This window comes from Triticum aestivum, chromosome 7B, assembly GCF_018294505.1.
Source record: "Triticum aestivum cultivar Chinese Spring chromosome 7B, IWGSC CS RefSeq v2.1, whole genome shotgun sequence".
In the NCBI taxonomy this organism is placed as follows: domain Eukaryota; kingdom Viridiplantae; phylum Streptophyta; class Magnoliopsida; order Poales; family Poaceae; genus Triticum; species Triticum aestivum.
The window spans coordinates 264,421,749-264,429,014 of record NC_057813.1 but is presented as its reverse complement, the minus strand read 5'-3'; positions in this window follow the sequence as shown (position 1 = coordinate 264,429,014).

Below are 7,266 nucleotides of genomic sequence, written 5' to 3'. Positions count from 1 at the left end.
ATCGGCTAATAGCCACTGCAAAAAGCCTGAAGAAGAAGCAGCAGCAACTTCAAGCTGATCAAGATCTACTAACTGATAGATGGACCAAAACATACCTAAAGCGCAGGTTGCTACCTCAACTCGAGGAGGAGGCATCAAAACCTACACTACTAGTGCACGATGCGGCTGACCGGCCACGTCGTGGCCGAGACAAAGCGGCGTATCAGCCCGAACACCAGCCCGCACCCCATCGCCAATCAAACAAAAACACTAAGGCTCGGGGCTACACGCAGGACCTGCAAGACATATTGGAAAACAAAGCAGGCCAGTCAAGATCGATCTATGGATCACCGGGGCGTTCCACAACGCATGATGATGACCGTCACGCCGGATATACTAAAAACAAGTCCGCCCGGGCCGAATACAATAGACCGGACTCATTTGAGCTACGTCATGATGTAGCCCCGCATAGAGGCACCGCACACCCCCTATGCTTCACGTATGAAGTAATGGATGATGAATTACTGATACGTCTCTATCGTATCTATAATTTTTGATTGTTCCATGCCAATATTATTCATCTTTCATATACTATTGGCAACTTTTTATACTATTTTTGGGACTAACATATTGATCTAGTGCCCAGTGCCAGTTCCTGTCTGTTGCATGTTTTTTGTTTCGCAGAAACCCAATATCAAACGGAGTCCAAATGGGATAAAAATGGACGGAGATTTTTTTGGAATATTTATGTTTTTTGGGAAGTAAAATCAACGCGAAACAGTGTCTGAGGTGGCCACGAGACAGGGGGCACGCCCTCCCCCCTGGGCGCGACCTGGGCTCTCATGGGCTACCCGTAAAGCGGTTGACGCTCTTCTTTTGGTGCAAGAAAGCTAATTTTTTGAGAAAGATCTGGGCGAAAGATTCACCCCAATCGGAGTTACGGATCTCCGGATATTTAAGAAACGGTGAAGGGGTAGAATCTGAGAACACAGAAACAGAGAGATAAATCCAATCTCGGAGGGGCTCTCGCCCCTCCAAAGCCATGGAAGCCAAGGACTAGAGGGGAAACCCTTCTCCCATCTAGGGAGAATGTCAAGGAAGAAGAAGAAGAAGGGGGGGCTCTCTCCCCCTTGCTTCCGGTGGCGCCAGAATGCCGCCGGGGAGCCATCATCACGACCACGATCTTCACCAACACCTCCACCATCTGCACCAACATCTCCATCACCTTCCCCCATCTATATCCAGCGGTCCACTCTCCCGCAACCCGTTGTACCCTCTACTTGAACATGGTGCTTTATGCTTCATATTATTTTCCAATGATGTGTTGCCATCCTATGATGTCTGAGTAGATTTTCGTTGTCCTATCGGCGATTGATGAATTGCTATGATTGGTTTGAGTTGGATGTTTTATTATTGGTGCTGTCCTATTGTGCCCTCCGTGTTGCGCAAGCGCGAGGGATACCCGCTGCAGGGTTTGCAATATGTTTATGATTTGCTTATGGTGGGTGGCGTGAGTGACAGAAGCACAAACCCGAGTAAGTAGGTTGTTTGCGTATGGGATAAAAGGGGACTTGATGCTTTAATGCTATGGTCGGGTTTTACCTTAATGAATCATTAGGAGTTGCGGATGCTTGCTAGAGTTCCAATCATAAGTGCATAGAATTCCAAGTAAGGGATGATATGTTAGCTTATGCCTCTCCCTCAAATAGAATTGCAATAGTGATTACCGGTCTAGTAACGTAGTCAATTGCTTAGGGACAATTTCACAACTCCTACCACCACTTTTCCACACTCGCTATATTTACTTTATTGTTTATTTATCTAAACATCCCCTACTTTTTATTTACGTATTCTTTATTATATTGCAAACCTATCCTACAACACCTACAAAGTACTTCTAGTTTCCTACTTGTTCTAGGTAAAGCGAACGTCAAGCGTGCGTAGAGTTGTATCAGTGGCCGATAGGACTTGAGAGAGTATTTGTTCTACCTTTAGATCCTCATTGGGTTCGACACTCTTACTTATCGAAAGAGGCTACAACTATCCCGTATACTTGCAGGTTATCAAGACCTTTTTCTGGCGCCGTTGCCGGGGAGTCATAGCGTGGGGTGAATATTCTCGTGTGTGCTTGTTTGCTTTATCACTAAGTAATTTTTATTTGCTATTCGTACTTGTTTTCTATCTTTAGCTATGGGTAGGAAACACAAAATACCAAAAAAAATTAGTTGTACCTACTAAACCAGTGGTTGAAGAACCACTCAAAATCTATCACACTCCTGAAGCTTTTTACTTGGGTCATCTTCGGCCCCTTTGTGCTCGTGCTGAAACCCCCACTAGTTTAGTTGAGGGGAAATCTTTAGATGAGCATGCTTGTTTTGTGCAACACCGTATATCTGAAAAAGGGAAACTATTATGGGATCAAATTCAATGTTGTCAATGCTATGCTTGGAATTTATGTGAAATATATGAGTTTACTTGTTGTTCTGAAGGCCCTAAGAAACACCTACCCTATCAACGCTTGTTTAGTGATAATGGAATCGTATCTTCGTATGCTAAGGGTGTTTACAATTACTATGATGTTCAACAAATTGAAGAATTTGTTGCTTTTAAAGGTGCTTATGAGATTGCCTCTTTGATTGAAAAGTATGATGCTACTCTTTACAAATCTGAAAATTTTGCCATATTTGAATATTGTTATGATAATTATGCTTCTAATGCCTATGTTAAACCATATATTGAGGACTTCTCCGCTGTCCAAGAAGAGACTAATATTTTGCAGGAAGCTATGGAAGAAGAAATTGATGAAACAATGAGCTCATTGGATGAAAAAGATGTTGAGGAGAGCGAAGAACAAAAGGAGGAAGAGCGGATTAGCTACCCGTGCCCACCTTCTAATGAGAGTAACCCTCCAACTCATACATTATTTAATTCCCCTTCGTTCTTACCGAAGGATGATTGCTATGATCCCTTGAATTTGTTTGAAATATCCCTTTTTGATGATGCTTGCTATGCTTGTGGCCAAGATGCCAATATGAATAATGCTTATGGCGATGAACTTGCTATAGTTCCTTATGTTAAACATCAAATTGTTACTATTGCACCCACGCATGATAGTCCTATTATGTTTTTGAATTCTCCCAACTACACTATATCGGAGAAGTTTGTGCTTACTAAGGATTATATTGATGGGTTGCGTTTTACTACTTTACATGATGATTTTAATAGATATAACATGCATGTGCTTGCTGCTCCTACTTGCAATTATTATGAGAGAGGAACTACATCTCCGCCTCTTTATGTTTCCAACACGATGGAATTGCAAGAAACTGCTTATACTATGCATTGGTCTTTACTTGGTGTGCATGAATTGTTCTTTTATGACATGCCGACGCATAGGAAGAGATTTAGACTTCATTGTTGCATGATATATGTTACTTTGTGCTCACTACTAAATTACAAATCATTGTTAATTGAAATTGGCTTTGATATACCTTGGGATCCGGGTGGATGCATTACTTGAGCACTAATGCCTAGCTTAATGGCTTTAAAGAAAGCGCTGCCAAGGAGACAACCCGAAAGTTTTAGAGAGTCATTTATTTCTGTTGAGTGCTTTCATATAGTTTAAAAACACAAAAATAAAGAGGGGAACCTATAAACTTTTCAAAAAGGAAAGTGAAAGTGAGAAAGACAAGCATTGTTGAAGTGGGAGCTAGCCTTGGACTTTGTTCATGCTCACGGAAACTTTGTGAATCTTGATTAGAGAAACTTTTCAACAAAAATAATTATCCCCTTGTACAATTCCATTGTATTATAAAAATAATGTGCTAATGTTTGCCTTTAGGATGTTTACAATGCTTGTTGGTTTGTACGGTGCAGGACAGAAACTTTGGCTGTAGTGCGCGATTTTAAATTTTTAACTAGAATGTCAATTGGTTCTGATTCCTTTTGCACTGTCTTGATATACAACTTTTTTATTTTTCCTAATTTTTGTAGAGTTTTTGGGGTACCATAAGTATGGTGGATGTTCATATTGCTACAGACTGTTCTGTTTTTGACAGATTCTGTTTTTGATGCATAGTTTGCTTGTTTTGATGAATCTATCAATTTATATTAGTGGATTAAGCCCTGAAAAAGTTATATTACAGTAGACAAAATGCGAAAACAAAATATGAATTGGTTTTCAACAGTACTTAGAGTGGTGATTTGCTTTATTATACTAACGGATCTTACCGAGTTTTCTGTTGAAGTTTTGTGTGGATGTAGTGTCTAATCGAGGATGTATCGATATGAGGAAAATGAAGAGAGGCAAGAGCTCAAGCTTGGGGATGTCCGAGGCACCCCAAGTAAATATTCAAGGAGACTCAAGCATCTAAGCTTGGGGATGCCCCGGAAGGCATCCCCTCTTTCTTCAACAAGTATCGGTATGTTTTCGAATTCGTTTCGTTCATGCGATATGTGCAGTCTTGGAGTGTCTTTTGCATTTAGTTTTGACTTTTATTTTATGCACCATGCTGGTATGAGATAGTACTTCGTTGATTTATAGAATTCTCTTTGCACTTCACTTATATCTTTTGAGTGTGGCTTTATAGAATGCTTCATGTGCTTCACTTATATCATTTGAAGTTTGGATTGCCTGTTTCTCTTCACATAGAAAACTGCCATTTTTAGAATGCTCTTTTGCTTCACTTATATTTGTTAGAGCATGGGCATATCTTTTGTAGAAAGAAATAAACTCTCTTGCTTCACTTATATCTATTTAGAGAGATGACAAGAATTGGTCATTCACATGGTTAGTCATAAAATCCTACATAAACTTGTAGATCGCTGAATATGATATATTTGATTCCTTGCAATAGTTTTGCGATATAAAGATGGTGATATTAGATTCATGCTAGTGGGTGGTTGTGGATTGTAGAGACACTTGTGTTGAGGTTTGCAAGTCCCGTAGCATGCACGTATGGTAACCGTTGTGTGACAAATTTGAAGCATGGGGTGTTCCTTTGATTGTCTTCCTTACGAGTGGCGGTTGGGGACGAGCGATGGTCTTTTCCTACCAATCTATCCCCCTAGGGGCATGCGTAGTAGTACTTTGCTTGGAGGGCTAATAAACTTTTGCAATAAGTATATGAGTTCTTTATGACTAATGTGAGTCCATGGATTATACACACTTTTACCTTTCCATCATTGCTAGCCTCTTCGGTACCATGCATTGCCCTTTCTCACCTTGAGAGTTGGTGCAAACTTTGCTAGTGCATCCAAACCCTATGATATGATATGCTCTATCACACATAAGCCTCCTTATATCTTCCTCAAAACAACCACCATACCTACCTATCATGGCATTTCCATATCCATTCCGAGATATATTGCCATGCAACTTTCATCATCATCATATACATGACTTGAGCATTCATTGTCATATTGCTTTGCATGATTGTAAGATAGCTAGCATGATGTTTGGATGGCTTGTCTGTCTTTTGATGTCATTACTATGCTAGATCATTGCACATCCCGGTACACCGCCGGAAGCATTCATATAGAGTCATATCTTTGTTCTAGTATCGACTTGTAATATTTAGTTGTAAGTAAATAAAAGTATGATGATCATCATTATAGAACATTGCCCCATAAAAAAGAAAAGGAAAAAAAGAAAAAAAGAAAGGCCAAAAGAAAAAAAAAGGCCAAAGAAAAAAAAGAACAAAAAAGAAAAGAAAAAGAAAAAGAAAAAAAATAAAAAAAATAAAAAGGGGCAATGTTACTATCTCTTTTTCCACACTTGTGCTTCAAAGTAGCACCATGTTCTTCATGTAGTGAGTCTCATATCTTGTGCTTCAAAGTAGCACCATGTTCTTCATATAGATTGTGTCCTATGTTGTCACTTTCATATACTAGTGGGAATTTTCATTATAGAACTTGGCTTGTATATTCCAACGATGGGCTTCCTCAAATGCCCTAGGTCTTCATGAGCAAGCAAGTTGGATGCACACCCACTTAGTTTCTTCTGTTGAGCTTTCATACACTTATAGCTCTTAGTGCATCCGTTGCATGGCAATCCCTACTCCTCGCATTGACATCAATTGATAGGCATCTCCATAGCCTGTTGATTAGCCGTGTCGATGTGAGACTTTCTCCTTTTTTGTCTTCTCCACATAACCTCCATCATTATATTCTATTCCACCTATAGTGCTATATCCATGGCTTGCGCTCATGTATTGCGTGAGGGTTGAAAAAGCTGAAGCGCGTTAAAAAGTATGAACCAATTGCTCGGCTTGTCATCGGGGTTGTGCATGATGGGGGCATTTCGTGTGACGAAAATGAAGCATGGCCAAACTGTATGATTTTGTAGGGATAAGCTTGCTTTGGCCTTGTTGTTTTGAAAAGACATGATTGCTTTATTGGTACGCTCAAAGTATTATTGTTTTCATGTCAAACTAGCTGGGTGACCTGCGCATTTGCGCGGCTAGATTTACTATATTTTTTTCCTTACTTCCTTATAGGTTTGATACAAATTGACTGATAACTTATATTCAATTTTGTTCTTGACCAAATTAGCATTTTTTATATCACTTAAAATATAGAAGGATATCATCGCTAAGACTATTTCGTGTTCTTGCTTGAAATAAATCTTTGTCCACAAATATTTTGTAGGCATTTTCTCCAAGAAATAAATATGAAATCTTCACCCACCAGTCTTCAAGCTGGCCACACTATAATGAAGGTTTTGAATTAGTCTAATGCTTTGCTTTTAAATGCTTCCAAGCATTGCCACCTTTCAGTTATTCCTCTGAAGTAATGTAACCTATGACTTACACCATCTAAAGTTACGGACACATTTTCTCCCATTCACTACCATGATAGGTTGGCCGCTTTGATGGTGTCCACGTCATTTTGTTGAGACTCATTTTACATAACACGATATTTAACTTAATTACTCAGTGTTGTCATAACTTTTTTTCCTTTCTATCTGAGGCAATCACGATCTGCATGGACATATAGGAATATCTGTTAGTGCAACAAAACTATTTAGTAAAATACTCTCTTTTCACCCACTCTGATCATAGCTTACTATTTTTATCATGGCATGATCCTTCCACCGACTTTTTCCATTATAGGAAACCTCAACCAACTTAATTATTGCATCTGACATGTTTTCTCTTCCAACTTCCATTATTGTAGACACAATGACATTTTTCTGCGATGATATTATACATACTGCACAGAGGTTTGTCTTTCTATTATTTTTTGGTCTCTGTCACCTCCTGCGACTGTTTTGGTAATCCAATTCTT